Raw genomic sequence first — 21,433 nt, 5'->3', positions numbered from 1 at the left:
GGTTTCCCACAAGTTTTTATAGATGGCTGGATTGTGTTGGTTGTCATAAAATAATTTTATCTTTCACTATTCTACTTTCTTCTTACAATGCTGATGTTACATGTTTTCATCATTAAATAGCACTGTCAATTTAATGAATTTATTTTTTTTAATCAAACGAAAGCTTTCTTGTAGACATTTTGTTTGTTAAGGCCATTACATGGTTATTCTGTACTTTTCCATACTATGAATATCTCTGATATTCTATTTCATATTTATTTAAAAAAATAAACCACACTCCTTTTACCTCATAAAAAGAAAAGCAAAATTCTCAAACTGGAGACATCTCCTTCAAAGAGAAATTCCAGAGAGCTCTACTGTCTAAATGATACATATACCCTTTCCTTTCCATGAACTTGTTCACCTCATACTTGTACTATGCTAATATTTGTTGATTTCAACCAAATGGATTTACAGTAAATCACAAGGTCCAAGAATGAACTCTCATTCATAATGTTTTGCAGTTGATCTTCCTTCCATTGCTATGAGTAATAGAAATATAACATTGCCTAGTGATTAAGAGCATGGTCTCTGAAGGTGGATAGGAATATAGATGTCATGACACTTGCAAAACAGTGTGACTTGGTTCTTTTGCCTTATTTTTCTCTCTTGCAAAATGTAGACATAATAATATCTAAATTGAAGTTTTGCTGTGAGAAATAATGACAACATAAATGTAAAATCCTTACAGTACTGTCTGCAACATACCATATACTCACTAAATATTAGTCATTATTAACTTTTGAATTGAAGGTAGTTTAGTAAATACTGTGCTTTTCTCAGTATATGCATTGGGGTTTTACTTTGGCTTATAGTCTAAGCTAGTCATGGCCTTCCCATCCTCCTTGTCAATAACTGATTGAAGCTTAAGTAAATTAACACTCTCCAGGAGGTGAAACTATAATAAAACACAAATGGATGTTCAATGAATGCTCCTAAGTAAAAAAGTTTCCCTTCATTTGAAAGAAAGGCATTATTCTTATCCTGGATATCATGATACGTGAGTATAAAGTATGGAACCCTGCCAGCCATCTTACTACCAGCAGGAAGATAAATCCAACACACCAAAAAAATCAGGCCCTAGAGAATCAGAGAAAAATTGAGCTGTATCCATGGAATTAAGCCAGTCCTATTGCACACCATGCCTCTTAACTTCCAAGCATGTGATCTGATTGATTTTTGTATCATAATTAATCTCTTTCAACTTGGGTTTTCTCTTATTTGCTATCAAATGAAGACTATCATAGATTTTCTTCTGAAACATAAATGCACAGAGTGCATGAATGTGTGTATACATTGGTTATAGTACTTTCAGTTGCAACAAACAGAAAATAGAAAATAGATTTGAAGAAAGAAAGTGTTATCTTACAATACATAACTGGAAAAGTCTATAGCTCAGTCGATAATCTGTTGTCATTCTGTAAGTGCTCTAGCTTGACTTCTCTTATTCTCTTGGCTCTCTCCTCTCCATGTGTCACCTTCATCTTCACTACAGTAGCAGGAGGGTTGTGGCAATCCAGGCTTCTTTTTCATACACAGTAATGTGTAGAAGAACATGAAAAACCTCATGAAAAACTTTTCTTTCATTGGCTTTAGGTTTTTTTTCCAGTTTTATTGAGAAATAACTGACATACATCACTGTATAAGTTTAAGGTATACAGCATACTCATTTGACTTACATACATCATAAACTGATTACCATAATAGGATAAGTTAACATCCATCATCTCATACAGATAAGATAAAAAGAAAAGAAAAAAATTGTGATGAGAACCCTTAGGATCTACTCTCTTAGCAATTTTCTTATATATCATACAGTAGTGTTAACTATAGTCATCATGTTGTACATTACATCATTAGTACTCATTTATCTTATAACTGAAAAGTTTGTATTTTGACCATCTTCTTTTAATTCCCCCTCCCCTCATCCCCTATGTCTTGTAACCACAAATCTGTTCTCTTTTTCAATTATTTTGGTGAGCTTTTTTTGGTTTTTATTTTTCTAGATTACACATATAAGTGAGATCATACAGTATTTGTCTTTCTCTGTCTGACTTATTTCACTTAGCATAATGCCTTCAAGTTCCATTCATGTTGTTGCAAATGGTAAGGTTTCCCCATTTTATGGCTGAACAATATATATATATATATATATATATATATATATATATATATATATATATATATATATATATAATATATATGTGTATTTATTTGTGTATATATATTTTTTATATATATTGTATCTGTAAATATGTGCATATGTCTACTATATATATATAGTATACATACTCACATATTTAGAGAACACTTCCTATCCATTCATCCATTGATGGACACGTAAGTTGTTTCCATGTCTTAGCTATTGTAAATAATGCTGCTATGAACATGGAGGTGCGGCTACCTTGTCATGTTACTGTTTTTGTTTCCTTTGGATATATTCCTAGAAGAATTGCTGAATCATATGGTAGCTCTAATTTTAATTTTTTCTGGAACCTCCATACTGTTTTCTTAGTGGCTGCACCAGTTTACAGTCCCACCAACAGGGCACAAGTGTTATCTTTTCTCCACATCCATGCCAACACTTGTTATCTGTTTTTTGTGGTTGGCTTTGACTCTGTCTTAACATCAAGCAAATATCACACAAAGAAAACCATTTTAACTTCCCTAGGTGTTTTATTAAGTATTACTAGAGAATTAAGGGAAGTACTACATGGTGATTAACTTAAACCTTAGTTGATAAACACTTGCACAGAGGATGGAGGATGGGATCACCTTTCCACCAAATCAAGTCCACTTCAAAAAGATGAGGTCAGCTTCCTTTTAAGCATAATAAATACCTACCTAGTTGAGGGTTGGATACGTGAAAGAAATAATGTTTCAATTAGAAAGGGACAATAGATAAGTAATCAATAATTTTGACTACAGTGTTTATATATATTATTCTTTTATATATGCTTTCCACTAAAAATTCAAAGAATTTTGAATTACCCATGTGGCAGAGTCCAACCAATGGATATCCTTTTCATGGAAAAGAATACATAATTCCTACTGTTCAACTTTGAGACATTAAAGACAACCCTGCCTATCACCTCCTCTTTATGAATACTATAATACATTCCCTCAGGTAGTAGTGATAAAAGTATTTTTTAACACTGCTTACCATGGACTAATCACTCTTCTGAACAATGCGTATTAACTCATTTAATCCTCACAATTACCTATTAGTTAGTTGTTACTATTGTATCATCTCCATTTCACAGATGAGTTAATGTGGACATAGAGAGGTCAAGTGACTCGCCCAATCTCACACTTAGTAAGTAATTGGGCCAGGGTTTGAACCCAGGTGGTTTGGCTTCAGGGGCAGTGATCTTTACTATTGCATAGTCTGTATCTTTGTGTTCCTAGCTCATAAAATTCAATTCGAGCATGTTTTGTCCATCTTTTGATACCCACTTATCATATATTATTCTGGCTCTGCCCACCAGAGTTTCTTTTTTTTTTTTTAAGTTATACAATTTTTATATTTATTTATTTATGGCTGTGTTGGGTCTTCGTTTCTGTGCGGGGGCTTTCTCTAGTTGCGGCAAGTGGGGGCCAGTCTTCATCACGGTGCACGGGCCTCTCATTATTGCGGCCTCTCTTGTTGCGGAGCACAGGCTCCAGACGCGCAGGCTCAGTAATGTGGCTCACGGGCCTAGCTGCTCCGCGGCATGTGGGATCTTCCCAGACCAGGGCTCGAACCTGTGTCCCCTGCATTGGCAGGCAGATTCTCAACCACTGCGCCACCAGGGAAGCCCCTGCCCACCAGAGTTTATGACTGTGATCCAATATGTTCCTGAATATGACTACTGTACCTATTGGGCATTTGAACAGATGAAGAAGGTGAATAAAGAAAATATTTAATTATATATTGAGTTATAATTGTTTCCTCTTTAAATAGTCTTGAGTTTGTATTGCAATGACCTAGGATCAGGTAAAAAAATATACTGGGATATCTTCACTGGAAGAGCATGGCATATTACTAGCATAGCAATATACATCTGTGTCCAACACCTGGTTGCATTTATTTACTTTTTCCTCCTTGGCAGGCTAATAAACCAAATAACCAAGAGAATTTTGGATTTTTATGTTTTTTATAACCAAGAAAACCTTGGAGCATTTAAATATAAATTGAAAAAGTAAATGAAAATTAAATTATGTCTTTGTCTTAGCTGTTTTAACTCTAATATTGATTTAGTAAATATTGACCACCTTAAAATCACAATGTTATTTAAGATGTGGTAACTTGATAATTACCAACAATGGAAGCAAACACCTTAAGTTTAAAATATGGCAAAATATAACAAATTCAATATAAAAAAATCCACAAAGATGAAATCCAATCCCCAAGATATCAACAAGACATGAATCTATCAAAATCTGGGCCTCAAATTTCTAGGGCAGTATGACCAGAATCACTATAATTAAATGGGCATGACAGAATGGCTTCACCATCAAAGAGTTTGGTGACTGATCTTGAGGTGGTTTTAATTATGATTCAACTCTTCTACAAAGTGCACATTTAGGGAAATACTTATCACCATGTGTACAGCTAGCTGCCTGATTTGTGCATTTTTAATTCATTCAATGAAATGAATTAATTACCTACTATATCCAGGCATACGGGTATGCAGCACTGCAGAAAACAGAACACTGTCATAACATCATAGAAGAGTAGAATGGTTTGAAGAAACAGAAATATAATCCAGCAATGGAGTGGAGCCAATGATAGCTGGAACAGACCATTGGTAGAGAAAAAAATCTGGTATATAACAAGAAAAATGGAATAATCTCCTTTGAAAAGGGATTTGGAGAAGCACATGAGTCTGAGTCAGAGCCACAGAAGTAATCCATCTAAGACAAGACCATAGCCACGTATCAAAAGATATTTTTATATGTCTGAACATTCATTTTTTACTATCCCAGCTGCTGTAAAAAAATTGCATCCTCAACATTCTTACTTCCCTTTTCTTTCCTTGCTACCAGCCCCTCACGGATAATTGTTTACTCACAAGGCCAATGATGTAAGTACAGTAACTTGACATTTAGTTACCAAACATAAAGAGGAAACAAATGCATAAAAGATTCTTGGTCAACAAGAGTTAAGAAGCCATCATTTATTTACCACTATACATCTAAATTACCAGGCTCAGATCCTGGTACAATCTATCTATCCCAACAATAACAGGCTGTCTCAGATTTTTCATCTAGCCCCATAAATTATGATGTTGCTCTGGGAGAATGAGTAAGGACCTTTGCTTCGTCATTTAATTGTATAGTATAAGTGAAGGAGCCAGGGAGTTTTAGTATTCTCATCCAAATATTATTGGGTTGAGTTTTCCAAGCTAAAATACAGAGACCTTCATGTCTCACACTTCTTTCTTCATTAATAGGTTTCATTTTTTCCTATTCCTTTGTTAATTAAAGATTGCAGGAGGGACTTCCCTGGTGGTGCAGTGGTTAAGAATCTGCCTGCCAATGCAGGGGACACGGGTTCTATCTCTGGACTGGGAAGATCCCACATGCCACGCAGCAACTAAGCCCGTGTGCCACAACTACTGAGCGTGTCCTCTAGAGCCCGCAAGCCACAACTGCTGTAGCCCACGCACCAAATTACTGAAGCCTGTGTGCCTAGAGCCCGTGCTCAACAACGAAGAGAAGCCACCACAATGAGAAGCCCCGCGCACCACAAGAAGGGTAGCCCTTGCTCGCCACAACTGGAGAAAGCCCGCACGCAGCAACAAAGACCCAACACAGCCAAAATAATAAACAAATAATAAAATTAAAAAAAAAAAGATTGCAGGAATGCACAAAATTTTGAGTCTTATCTGAAGGTGCCAAGAAGAAAAAAAATATACATGAAAGTGTTCTCTTCCCTGAGTAAATTTTTCCTTATTGTAACAGTTGAAAAAGACTAGCCTCTTTGCTTCTTCTTGTATTATACTTAAAGTGAATCTTGCCCATCAATATGCCTCACACATTTGCACAGATTTCAGTTACCCATATATTGAGGAAAGAGGTCTGACCCAGAGACAAACTGCAAAGAAAGCTTAACATCATCTACCTATACTGAGAGCATAGTCTTTCATTAATAAATAGAATATCACCAAATATTTAAGACAAGATCAAGTAAGAGAAACTGAATTTAAAAAATAATTCAAGAATTAAAAAAACATTTAAAATATAAATCTATGTCCATAGTAGGTTCAAGGAAATATAACATCAATAAAATAAGACTGGACAGCTATAAACCGTAGCCATCAAGAGAACAGAAATGAGTACTTTGGAATTAATTGCAATGTTTAAACTAAACAGAAAAATAATAGAATAAACACTGTTGAAGACTACATTAGTCCTATGGAAGATAAATTCAAAAAAATATCCTAGAACGTACAGCAAATTGACTTGAGACCAAGAAACAATTCCATAGGGAGAATAGAGACAGTGGTGGGGAAGAGTGAATTTCAAGGAAACATAGATCACTTTTATTATTGTTATGAGCATTTCTTCCTCTCTCTGCCAGAACATTATACATTTCTGCCTTGTTAAACACTGGAGTTGCAAGTGACTTGCTTAGCCGATTTACCGTTTGTGAAAGTTACGTGCACCACTTCTGAACAGGAGCTTTAAAGTCCATTTTCCTTTTCCCCATCTGCCATGAGACTTGCAATGTTCTGCTATTTCTTAACCTAAGTCCTGGAGTGAAGACTATAGCAGGTTACTATTTTACAAAATATTTTGCCACTGCATAACATTCCAGAATCTAACAACAGATTTCTCGTCATTCCTGCCTGGTGTAACACTCAATGGGTATATACACAGTGTGAAAAAATAAACATTTTTACACCACTGTTTTGTGAGGGATGTGAAGTTTTATTGCTGGAGGCAGAGCTTTGTGTTTTACGATTGATACACAAATTGGTTGTTACCACAGCAGAAAACCTCAAATATGTGTCACTGGCTGATAAGCAGCCGGTAGACAGTGAGAAAACTGTTACTCTAGAAGGATAGTGATGGTATGCAGTGATAAAACAGTTTTAAACTGTCACCGTTTGTCATTCTGAAAGCAGATAAACTACTGACTGAGCTTGTGCCTTTAGTCTATTGGGAAACTGACTGTAGGTTGCCTGCTGTGGTGCTGTTGGTTGCATTTAACAAGTTTCTACAAGACAGAGACAAACTCAGAAGTAAATTGGCTGGATTGCAAGCAAAATTTAAGGGGTACAGAAAATCAAAAATTGTGGATCCTTGTACTGTTAAATGTTTAAAGACTCTAAAACATCAGAAGAAAATATTACATATATATGTATGTATATATATGTACACAATTCATATATGTCTATATATATATATATATACATACCTATATATAAACTCTTTCTTAGTAGAAGCCATAAAAGAAATGATTGACAGCTTTGACTACATTTCTATTTCATTTTGGTAGTAAACTTCATAAACTAAGTTGAAAAATCTAAGACAGAATGGCAGAAATATTTTTCACCATGTAGAAAGGACAAAGAATTAACATTCATTTTTATATAAATTCCTCCTAGAAATCAATACCCCCAAAAAGATAATTAAGTAGAGAAATGGACTCAGAAAAGAACAGGCAATTCAACAAAGAAAAAAATAATCACCTGTCAAAAACATATATAGAATGGTGCTCAATGCAAGCATTTTAATACCAAGATAAATACATTGAAATCACATATAAAATAGCTTTTTAATGCCTGGTATTCTTGAACTGTAAGGAAAGAAATATTTACATTCAATTCTGAGGGGAGTAAACATTTTCATCACCCTTTAAAAGAGTACTTTGGCAATTTCTATCATTTTAAATTGTATATACTCTTCGATTGATGTTATTCCTGTTAACATCTTATAGAAATGCTTGTGAGAGTAAGTATATGGAAATTAAGGCCCCTAGTATTTGTAGAAAGAAAAGATGGTAATAATCAATCAGAATGGAATTGTTAAATAAATTTTAATACATTTATATGGAATCACACAATGAAGAAGTTAAAAAAAATGGCATAACTCTAGCAGGGTTGCCTAAGGAAGCATACTATCTATTTCTCCATAATAACAATCCCAGGGTATATCTGGACAGATTGCACAAATCCAAATATAAAAATAATTTAAAAATTAGAATGTTTAACCATAATATTTAGCAACTCAAAATCACTAGAATAAAATAAACATTTTGCTTTAATGAAACTGTAATTCTTTAGGATTGTTTCAGGGCTTATTTGATTCAATTTATTATAGATATGGTCACTAGATTTGACAGTCTTTTCTGTGATATTTTAGAATTTACATAGTTCTTGGTAAATTTTAATTTTGGTAATAATGGCAAAATTAGACATACTGCAAAATTAGACATACTGCATACATACTACACAAAAGTGTACAGAAACGAATGAAGTAAATTATTGCTACACATGCAATGTAACATTTCACCAAGACTCAAGCTAGATTATAGAAAAAAAATAATAATTTTTCTTTTTCTGTTCATAATCAATTTCAGTTGCAAAATTTTAAGTAGTTGTAGTGGTTTATACATATAGTATCCAGAATGCTGAACTGACCATTAGATTGTCTTTCTTTCTAAGACCGAGATCAAAGATGAGCTGATGGTGAGATTCATAGTAGAAATCAGTTTTCTTTTTCCTTTTTCCAGTATTTTTTATGTCAGAAAGTTTGGCAACAATATCCAAAGACTCTACTCTTCGTTTTATGCAAAAAAATATTTTAGTAAATAATACTGTTCTTCTAAGAAGTAGTGTTATGTACCTGAAATCTTGGTTATTACATCATTTTGCTTACAAAATTTTTTAATTCAATTCATCATGCCTAATTGGTACTCATAAAATAAATTTAAAGGTAGATATTTTTAAATCTATATTTTTAATATTATTGACAATTGATAACAATGCTTTGCTTTGCATTCTCCCTTTAATTAAGTTTTTAGGAACTCGATGACATCAGTTCACATAGAGTACTATATTACTTTAAAAATACAACTGTGTAAAATTATAGTTATCTTTTCCACAGGGCTTACTTTAGAACTTATATCTGAATTGATCAAGTGACACCTGGCAAAATCATCTATTCAAAATTATTTCATGTATGACATGGCATTAATTTTTTAAATTTGATTTTGTCTCCAAAATCATGTGTAATATTATTTCTTATTGATGTTTGCCATGGCCACGGGCTCTCTTTTATAACATTATTTGATTTTGCTATGGTTTCTATCATGTGAAGAAAATTCCTATTTTCATAATTACAAAGTATTTTGGGATGATGTGCTGTAATCTAGGTATTGCCTCACTAAAATATAAATAAATTATATTATGAATTGGATGGCAAATATTTTTCTGAGTCTCTCTTCTCTAAAACATCAGTATGATGACTTATGATGTTTTGATCTTCAGAATCAAAAAAATTATAATAAACTAAGTAAAAAATTCAAATTTATTTGGATGCCTACTTCCTTAGCTATAGATCCCTGGGACAGAACCAATGTGGAACCAGAACAACCATATACCATGGCCTGTTCTTTAGGTCTTAATGTGGAAAGATCTTGAAGATATATTATGTGATAATTAAAGATTTAAATTTTCAGGTATGAGCTCAATTATTTTCAAACTGAGTAAGCAAATAGATCTGAAAGCCTATAAACAAACTATTAATTGTCAGAAGATAATAAGAACCTGGTTCCTGGCTATTTACCCTAAAGGCTTATGTGAGAAAAACGTATTTTTCTGATTTTATCACATTTATTCCTAAAGAAAACACAATGCTATTTTCCAACAATTAAAAGATTAATTAATTATTGTGTTTAGGCACAGGTAAAGCAGCATACACATATAAGGAAACGACACTATTCTGAAGAGTAACAACTCCGCAGAAACTTGAATGATGTAAAAGCATCAACCAGGTTAAAATGGAGAGAAAAAGCTACAATTACATGTCTGAGCTACTAAATGAATTCCTTAAAACAGAATGTCCCCTTCATCTTTCTGTGGTACCTAACACCTAATCTTTATAGGTGTTCAATAAATGTTCAGTAAATTATTGGGTGGATTCTTAGGACTAGATGATCGTGTTTAAGCATATCTGCCAGAAAGTGACTTATTAGAAATTTCAAAGCACAAAATTTCAGGAAGACATCCATCACTTGGCCTAAAATGGCCTGGATTCCATAATTAAACTATCAGATTAAAAAGCAATTTTTTAAACCTCAAATTAATTTTTTATTATGTTATTGTGAAATACCTATAAACTTCATTTTTTTAGTAGTTGGTCTAAAATTATAATTATGTCCAATTTTCAACTTCATTTTCCTTTTCCCCAACTTTAATAATCTTATCAGTCATTACTACATATGCTCACCAATTTGTTTATTTATTCGTTCAACAAACTTTTATTGAACCATTTTGTGAACAAGACAATTTATTATTGCACCAATTGCATTCACTAAGTTTCTTACCAAAACCCTTGCTTACCAGATATCCATATTTTTTGCAGGTAAAAAGCTCTGTTGTAGATGTTTTTTCTGCTTTTCTTCAAGCTAAAATGGAATTTCTTACCAGAGAATAAGTCAAATAGTGATCTTAGATGCATTCGTAGCACCTGAGATGGATACATTAAACTTAACTATCTCCTTTTTATTCATTTATTTATTTTTTAAGTTCTGATATCATCCTCATCATACAGGCCATGTCTGATGATCAGTAGAAAATGCAGTGTCATCTAGATATTACTATCTATATAGAGAATAGACAAACAACAAAGTCCTACTGTATCGCACAGGGAACTATATTCAATATCCTGTGATAAACCATAATGGAAAAGAACAGGAAAAAGAATATATATGTATAACTGAATCCCTTTACTCTACAGCAGAAATTAACATTGTAAATCAACTATACTTCAATAAAATAAATTTTTAAAAAGTAAATAAGTAGATATTACTGTCTATACAACTTAATAGTCAGCTATTTAGAAACATTATGATAACTGACAAATTTCTTTCTTCAGTATATTGAGTAAATATCCTGGAACATTGGAGCACTTGACACTAGGAAGGAAATGAAATATTGAAGACCCAACTCCACTTTCAATATTTTATACTGCAAGCAGAGCAAAGCCTAAAATAGGACAAGTCCTGTGAGAGACTAATGACAGATGTGTGCCAGGGTATTCTCACTTTTTTATTCTGTTTTGTTTTGTTTTCTTGTTGTTGTTTTTTTTTTAATGCCCAAACTTTTGCATGTATTATCCACACTGTAATTGTGATTCCATCTCAGGAAGTTTTGCTTTTACTTTGAGATTTTAATTCTTACGCTTCAAGAACTAACTATAAATGTGCAGGTTTAAAAATAGTCAGAAATGATCTAGTTAATCCCTTGGGTTTATGACATGACAAGAATGGGAATGAATGGTGTGATACCTGTTGAAACTCCTCCAAGGTTTTCACCCACTTGTTCCAAAAAGGGCATTGCTAGCGCTGAGACATATAACAAATCAAGACTTGAAATGCACCACAGTCATTTTTTTTTCTAGAAACACGTCTACTGATGTTTTAAATTTATTTATAAACTGACCTTAGAAATTAAAGCACACAGAGCTTACTTAAGACTATCTGCCAAGTCTATTCTGAAATAAGATACATAAATCATATATAAAAATTTTCATCATCATGGTATACTAAGAAAAATGTACCTTTTAAAATTAATTATGTGCATGAATAACTTCTTAGCACAGGTTTGACAGTAAATGCTATTAATTAACAATTTCCACTATTATACATACAAGTAAAGTTGCTTTCAGACACTTGTGACAAGATATGTTAACTGCATTAATATTAATAATAAAATTATATTAATTAATGATGGGAATATGTTGAGAAGTACTATGGATATAATGTAGTTTAAAACAGGATGCATACAGGATTTGGCGTCTGATGGAACCTGAGTTAGGATTGACTGGAATGACATGCTAGAGATTTTGGACTTGATTTTGAATGCAAGAGGAAGCCATTAAAACATTCTAGTTTTTAAAATTGCCAATGATTTTTGAAAATTTTCTTGTAGTGATTAGATTTTAAATCAGAAGAAACATTGGCTGGGCAATTACAATAGTAAAAGGACTAATGGATGAGTTTGGATGAATGGATGATTAATGGTAATTTCATAATCAGAAAAGAATATCTAAGGAGCAGTGAAATACTATGTGTGTGTTACACGTACATACTACATATATTTTATATAACATATATTATATGCTACACACACACACACACACACGTGCTTAAAAATAGTTCTTTAAAAGTAGCTCTTGGTGAATGTGAGATGTCTAAACATTGTAGAAAAATCCTATAATTTTACTGATATATAAGCAATAGTTTTTGAAATCCCATCTTGCAATTTATTTCTTCATTACTCAGTGAACATTTGTGGAACACCTACTATGTGCCAGACAGATAATAAACAGGTGTACAAACAAGTAAATGTAAAATATCAAGTTTTGGTAAGTGCCATGATGGAAAATAGTCAGATGTTTGGGAAGTAAGCAACAAGATGGGTGAAGATTTTTTCTTTAGATGGGTTGTTAAGGAAGACTACTTTGGGAAACTGACATTTGAGCTGTGATATAAATAATGGGAAGCCAGATATAACAGTATGAAGAGTATTCAAAAAAGAGAAAATTCCATATGTAAAGATCATAAAGAAGTTAAAAGCACAGCATATTTTAGGAATTCAAAGAAAGTTAGTATAGCTAAGACTGTTGAGAAAAATGATTATTACATGAATAGGAAAAGTAATCTGGAAGACAAATTATGCCTTCTAAGCCATGGAACTTAGATCTAATTACATTCTAAATTCAGTGATCAAAAAGGTGTAACTTTTCTGTGTTTTAGTTTATTCATTTGTAAAGTAGTGATAATAACTGTGCATTATAAGGTTTTCGTGAAGATTAAATTAGTTGAACTAAGTCAACTTAAAACAGTATCCAGCACAAAGGAAGTGTTCTATAATTGTTAACAATTATTTATATTTTTGTTGTTATTATTTACAATAATAACATATTGAAAGCCCTAAAAACAGGTGTCAGTATTCATCATTATTCAGGAGAGAAATCAAATAGACTAGGGGACAGATAGTAAGTATATAGGATTTGTAAAACTTAAGTTCTCTATCACAACTGCCCAACTCTACCATTGTAGCATGGAAGTGGTAGGAGACAATATATTTTAAAAAATGAGTGTGTTTGTGTCCAATAAAACTTTATTTATAAAAGTAGGTAGTGGGGTAGATTTGGCCTGTGGGCTATAGATGTTACTCCCTGAATTAGAGGATTATCCAACTTAAATATCTGTAGGCATCACCACAACACCCCAAAAGGGCTGAAGATCTGAAAATCAGTCAATTTGATACTAGAAGGTAGTACTGGCAAAAGAAAAATTGGAAACTATTGGTTAAGTTTATAATTTTCAAAAATATATTGCAGTTGATAGCAAGAGATAAGCATGAATTATTGCCCTTCCAAGCATAATTTGTAGTATCTAACCATTTTTGACAAGCCAACCCCTAGCTAACCTGGTAACTCTCTAGAAACATGAAAAGTCTTAGCCAAGATGAGGTGGGCCTGGCTCAGTTTAGCACAACTGGTCAGTCCTGCTAAAATTGATGACCTACAGAATCCTGAGGTAAATAAATGTTGTTTTAAGCCACAATGTTTTGGGATAGTTTGTTACACAGCAAAAAGTAATTGACATAATAGGCTGATTATCATTGCATTAAACAGTTAATGTATCTTTCTTAAATGATTGCAAAATTTATATAAAACAGAATGAATACCAATAACAGTATTTAGTAAGTGCCCACTATAAATAGGGACCATGCTTGAGTTCTGAGATGCACCAGGAATCAAGAGAATCTTTCCACCCACCCTCAGAATTTTCATTTGTTATGCTCAAATAACAGGTTGTTGGAATGATCCAGTCTATAGTTAAAGGTTAACATTCTGCAGTGATAAACATCAACAATGATATAAACTTCAAAAAATTCATTTAAAGTGGCTGTAACCAAGGTGAGCTACAGTGTTTATGACATTTTAGATTTTATAGGAAATAGAAATCATTGGCCTCCCCTTTTACTGGTTGCTTCCAAAATGAAGAATAATATTGCAACCTACTCTTTCCTTCAGTTTTGCTTTCGTGGGGCAGCTTGTTGTGACATGTCGTATTCACTGAGCCTCTTTTTTTTTTTCCTGTGAGTCTGTTGTAAGTGGGAGACATAGGTACATGGGACTTGAGCATTTTCAAAAGAGCCTTGGCAGACTCCAGTGCTTTGAAATTTAGTTCTGCTCTCTATGCTGTAATAGTTTCCATTTTGAGTCTTAGCTTCAATATTACGACTATTTGCTGTTGGCTTAGTTAAACCTACTTGAAAATTCATTGACTTATAAACAATAATGCAGCTGTGTGCATAATAAGGGCCCAAAATGCATTTTACCTCTATACTCCTTTAAACTCAAAACTGAGTGAACCAAATGTCATCACCTTTGTCCACTACATAATAATTAATAACTATCTTATTAAAATGTGTGGAATAAAATATGTTGAAAATTATCTGTTTCTCGTTTCCCACTATACAGAGATTCTCCACCATATTTTTAACCAGAACTGAGATTTGCTGCACACTTCCTAAACTTTAAAATCCTGCTTTTTCTGAAATGAAGAAAATAAGAAAGAGAAAGCAGCTTGTTCACAATCATAAGAGTATGTTCAACTAAAATTGTTTACATGAAAATTATTAAATTTAATATTAAACATAAAGAAACAAAAATTCCTAAGTACATTTAATGCTTGCTATTTCATAACACCTATATTTTAACAAAATAAAAACTTAAGAGTTTTTAAATTTGAGAGTAAAAACCAACATATGACTATGCTTAAAATGGCATTAAAATGCTAAAGGTAAAATTTATCTCTATTTATGTGTACTACATAAATAGTAAAAAGATAAATTGTATGACATCAAGTAGCACTTTTATTTGTATTCATTTAGAATACTATTAACAGAAGTCTTCTAGTGTATTAGGTTAACATTATTTTTTAAGTTATTCCCCATATGGAGTAGTGCAGTAATATAACATCTGTGTCATCCTAATATTTTCTAAAATCCCCCAAAATACTCTAAATGTCAGATGACCAAGACTCCTGCTCAGACTATCAGTCACAGGTACATACCAGAAAGAAACAGACTGAAATCAAATCACATTAGCTGTTCTGTCTGTGTGTCAATCATCTTGAAAAAATATTCAGGAAAATACTCTCAGCATGAGAACTGATGAAGTATTCATGAGTTTAAGCGTTTCAATTATACATCTTTCCCCAAATTTTTGTATTAAAAATTTTTATTATCCATATTTTTCTTTACTTTATCGTAGATAAAATGGTCTAGGCTCATAATAGGCAAATCCAGTCTGTTACATTTTTTTAACTATGATAAAACAACCATATGATTAATGAAATCTCATGTGTAAAATCTAAATGTTTACATCACATATTTTGTTTCATATTCTCAACTTTTTGATTTAAAATGTTTTGGTTTTACATTTACATCTTGTTTTTAAAATAGAAATTATGAGCTTGAGATTCTTGACTCCTGATGGTGTAAAACACCCTTGAGGTAGTTTTCTAAACCACAAACCAGAGAAAGAGAGTCCAAGTAGTCCAAGTAGAGAATGATCTCTCTAGAGTAAACAGAGATCAATACTTGAGGCTGCCAACACAGGTGGAATTTGGGGTAGTACTAGAGAGGAAGCATGCACAGGGAAGGAACAATAAAACCTGCATAAAAATTTCCTTCTGATTCTTGGCCAACTCCTGAGCTGCAAATTCACAGGGTGAGACTCTGGGAGACCATCCTCACAGCTACTAGGAGGCTGAGAGCTGAAAAGAGATTTCAGAGGTTGTACAATGCAGGGAAGAACTTGGAAGCTGGGTAAGGCCAGATTGAAGTGACTTCTCTGAATATTTACTAAGCATTCAATTGAGGTAAAAAGGCTATATCCTAACCCCTAGAATCATGCCCTATGGGCAAGTGGTGTGTCCAACAGGACGGGTACTAGCAAACCTGGAACAGACCCACCAACAAAGCTTAAAACCAAGCTTGCACAGGTCCAAGGTCATCATCCAGGAAGTTAACTGCTTCCTAGAACAGAATCAACACTTTCCTGTGTATAATTTACTAAAAATCTATGTTCTACTGGCTATGTATAAAATAAATAATCTTAAAACTTGCAATATGTGACTGGGATTTTATTTACTGCTCTAGTTAAACAAATTTGGGCTAAGAACTTTTTGTTCTTTTTGAAAATATCTCCTCAGTCATTCCAGCTGACCCTGCTTAAATCAGCCCTCACCCTTCTCATTCCCCCCATAAACTGTTGATAGCGCACAACAACGTCCCCTTCGTTTTTACGTACATCGTGCATTTTTGATGAGTTATAATATGGCTCTGTCCACGTTTTAACATTTCTATAATTAGATGTGACAATAGTCAATGGTGGATCACTATTTACGTGGGAGTTTTCTTCTTTCTGGTTGGTACATACAATGATAGTTGCATAAGGTTATCAATGTAGACTTAGAGTCAACGAATTATGGTAAATATGTAGGAATGCAATTAGTTAACAGATATTAAAAATATAACACAAAGATAAAGAAATTGCTTTAGAAGTTCATAAGAGTTACCACCCTAAGGCAATGATACGTGAAGAGCAATATATCGGCATCTCAAAGATCTACATTAGACTGACTAATGGCTCTGTCATTGACTAGCTGGTAGACCTTGGATAATTTACTTCATATTTCTCAGTCTTGTTCTCCTCATCAGCAAAATTGTACCAGTAATACTAGTGGACACCTCATAGGGTTGTGAGAATTAAAAAAGATAGGAAAGAACATGCTTAAAACAGTTCCTGGAATAAACTGTGCTTGATTAAACAGAAACCATGTGTATTAGTATGAAGATGATGAAGATGTTGAATTACCGATTTCTTGCATATATTAGCAAAAAAAGTATATTTTTAATCTTTCATTCCTAAAAAAAAGATGAAGGACGTAAGGAAGGCAAAAAAAGGCAGGGAAGGAAGGCAAAAGAGAGAAAGAAGGAAGAAAGAAGAAATTAAAGATGCTACTATTTAATGCAATTGGCAGACAGAAATGCATCCTCTGCTCATTTATGAAGTAAAGCTGACACTAATTGCTGAGATAATAGAGTTTCTGATCCGTACATATGTGCAAAATCATTATTGTTTTTCTTCCCGCTAGGCTGTAAGCTCCATGAGGGCAGAGATATGTCTTTTTTCTTTTTACTCAACAGAGAGGTAATAATAAAAACTAAAATATATGATGAATAAATGTTATGCATTGTTGAATTCCAATTTCTTGAAGGAGAAAAAAACTTCCTCATAAAATTACTGTATTATACAACTTAATAACAGAAACGAAGAAATATCTCTAACATGATAATATTCAACCAGCCACCCTATCAGGTAGAAATAATTACTTCCATTTTTAGTCCCTTTTGTGTAGCACCTGTTACATTTGATTGAATTTATATGTCTCTCCTTGAGGGCGGGGGCAGGCTTACTCATCTTTGGGGTGCCAGCAAGCTGCACAGGGCACAGAACAGAGAAGGTGTCAGTGAATGCCTGATGGATGAATGAGTCAGAAAATGGTTAATCCTGAAGGAGATCTTAAATCTGACCCTATCCTGACACTGCCACTCAATCTAACTAAACCCTGACTGCAATCTGGACTTATTACCAACCTGCTCCTAAAGCTGATTCCACCACTGAGGCAGAATGAACAGGGACTGATGGAGAAAGGGAAGGAGGGCAAAGCCAACAGGAATGAGCAGTGGGGAAACAAAGAAAGAGCTGATCACTCCAAGGTGGGAAGTGGGGAGAAAGATGGAGAGGGAGGGAGAGGGGAGGAGGGGAGAAAAATTATGACTAGAGGGAAGAGATGACAGAACAAGAAAGGGAAAAAGGAGGATAAAAAGGAGGGGTAGAAAGAAAAGAGAAGAAGGAAAGGAGAGAGAACAAAGGTACAGAGGAGTTGTTAAGAGGGAAGGGAGAGAAAAGAGGAAGAAGAGGATGGCTGAGAAGCTGAGAAGGCCAACACAGACCACCATAAAACAAAATAAAATTTAATAAATCATCTTCCATAAATAATACTTCCATATTTGCTGTTTTATAAAAAGGAAACAATGAATTTTAGAAAGATTTCCAAGATCCAGATGTTTTAAAATAATGAAAAGTCCTCTGTGCTTGAAAGAGTATGTTTTGGTGACTTGGAAAATCCATTCGCTTAGGATAACACTTCTTCCAAAGACGCTAAAAACAAGGACAGACTCAATTCCAGTAATGATAAGGTAGAGTGACAGAATATTTTGATACTTTGCAGTTTGCATTGATCTTGAAAGTAAGTGTTTCAGTTTTACCAATTTATATAAACAGTATAGAAAATATAAAGTCATTTTATTTCTTAAGAGGCTCATTTTCCTTTATCATTATTTTTCATTCTTACACAATCTCTGTGAAGTGGCAAACTGGCTCAAAGAAGAGTGAAAACTGACAAAGTACGTGGATGTTTCTTTCCCCTTTCTGCAGAAGGAAGGGTCTGTCTTTCATGGTTTCCCACTCAAGCCACCCATTTACTTTGCAGCCACTTGCCTTGGCTCCTAACAACAAGAATTTGCCATAATTCCCAAAGACACAGCTGCATTTATTTACTGTGCTCTAGATATGCACACATCTCAAGCTGACACCTAATGAAATACTGAAATCATAAAAAATTTTTAAAAAATTCAAACTCTGTGTACTTTGGAAGAGGCCAAAAGTACAATGACCACCGTACATTACACAGGCATAAAGTGAAGAGTTCAGAGGAAAGGTTGACATCACGCATAATGAGAGAATTTCTCAGACTCCTTCACCCCGTGAGTCACTGAAGGGGAAGAGCTGCACAGTACTTCAACTTGTTAAATATTTTTCTCTAATATATTGTGAAATCTTTAGATGTCTTGCTTAAGATCCTTGTATCTCAAAAGGTTTTGACTTTATGTTATCCTTTATTTTGAAAGTGACTTAATGCAAATACTGTTACATGAAAAAGATAGCAAAAAAGCGTAGTCACTAAATCATTTATGAGTTGATCAATGAAAAGGGGGCATATGATTTTCTATATTTTTCTATAAAGTAAGATTCAATAAGCATCAAAATATATATAGTACATATTTAAAATATATTTTAATCTGTTATATAATAAACAATCTATATTTGTGTCTATGTATTATCATTTTTATGTACTCACAGTTTTGTTCTTTTCAATTTTATTAAAGTTTCATTTGTTATTTGCTATTTACTCTGAATTGCTTATCTTCTGTGGAACTGTTACTGATCCCTTTATCCATTTTCATGTTCTTTTTTAAAGCATTCAGTTATAAAATCAAAGTTGAAATTCATTTCTATTAGATTAGTGCATTATTGGAAATGCACTAATCAGGGAGGAAAAAAAACCCTTTAGAAAAGAGTGTGATTATAACTATTTCACGATGAATAAGTAGGTTTCAGAGCATTTTTAAATGGTATCTTTTTTCCCAAGCAGATTACAAATACAAAATTATCTTTATGGGCTCCAGATGTGTTGTCAAATAAAAAGCATCTCTAGGGCTATTTGATGTATTATACACTTGTTTCCGCATTTATCAGGCAGAGCAAAACTTGACCTGGCATTATATAAGATATCTTTCTGAAACTGTTAAAACCATCAGTGCAGCTGCTCATTTTATGGACTCTGTTTATTCAAAAGATTCCACAGACAGTAAATACACTGAAAATGAAGACACACAGGATCTCTAAGTGCATCCAAAGAGACATTTTAAGATGTCTCCTTGGCTCCTTGGGACCTACTAGTGTCACAGTGTGAAGCTTAAGCTATATAGTTAAAATGAAGCATACCCATTTTTTAATTTCAATTTTTCAATGTAAAGAAGACCTGAATTTGAAGCACAAATTTGCTTAACACTTTATACTTCAGTTCTATAAACCAATGTATTTATGTCAGTACTTCAATACTGACAGTACTGTCAGTACTTTAATTTCAATAATGGGTAGTCACCAGAGAGCAATGTACATATGGTTTATTCATAGGATTGAACTTGGTTAAAATTACCACAATTTTTAAGTTGCCATATTTTTAAAATCCGAACAATTCTTCCATAGCCTCATTTCTAATTTACTTACAGTCAATTTTTATGTATAAGAAAATAAACAAATTCAAATTTGATAAGGTGTGTCATTTTTTCTCCCTCAGTACATAAATATAATGTTAAAAATATACTTTCTCAATCAAAATCACAATGCAATACTACTTCATCACTAGAATGGCTAGAATTTTAAAATGGAAGAATGAGGAGAAACTTGAATGCTTACACAGGGCTAGTGGGAACGTAAAATAGTGCAGCCACTGTAGAAAACAGTTTGGGGGTTCTTCAATAAGTTAAGCATAGAATTAGCCTATGATTCAGCAATTCCACTGCTAGGTATATACTCAAAATAATTAAAACAGGTGTTCAAACAAAAACTTGTACATGAATGTTCATAGCAGCATTTTTTTTGCAATAGTCAAAACATGAAAACAACCCAAATATCCATCAGCTAATGAATCGATAAACAAATGTGGTACGCCCCACTCCATGGAACATTATTCAACCATGGCAAGGAGTAGAGTACTGATTAAGCTACAACATAAACCTTGAAAACATTATGCTAACTGAAAGAAGTCAGACACAAAAGGAGACATATTGTATGATTTAATTTATATAAAATACCCCCAATAGGCAAATACATAGGGTCAGGAAAACAGAATAATGCTTGCCAGCAGGTGGAGGAGTGTGGGAATGGGAAATGACTGCTAAATGGGTATGGAGTTTCCTTTTGAGAAGACAAAAATATTCTGGAACTAGATGGTGGCAATGGTTGATAACACTGTAAATGTGCTAAATGACACAATTGTACATTTTTAAATGGTTAAAATAGTAATTTTATACCGTGTATTACGCTCAAATTTTTAAAATATATCTTCACAGCCACTCACCATATGGCCTATTGTCTACTTAAGAATTTATGCATTTGTTTATTGAATTTTATAACAATTTTCTACCGAAAAATTCAAAGTATGACTCTTTCTACTCCCTCATGAGATTATAAAGTTAAATACACTGTAGATGAATTCCAAAATGGATATGAGCTAATAATGACAAAG

This window comes from Balaenoptera musculus, chromosome 7 (assembly GCF_009873245.2).
Source record: "Balaenoptera musculus isolate JJ_BM4_2016_0621 chromosome 7, mBalMus1.pri.v3, whole genome shotgun sequence".
Taxonomy (NCBI): domain Eukaryota; kingdom Metazoa; phylum Chordata; class Mammalia; order Artiodactyla; family Balaenopteridae; genus Balaenoptera; species Balaenoptera musculus.
This window is presented reverse-complemented; position numbering follows the sequence as displayed.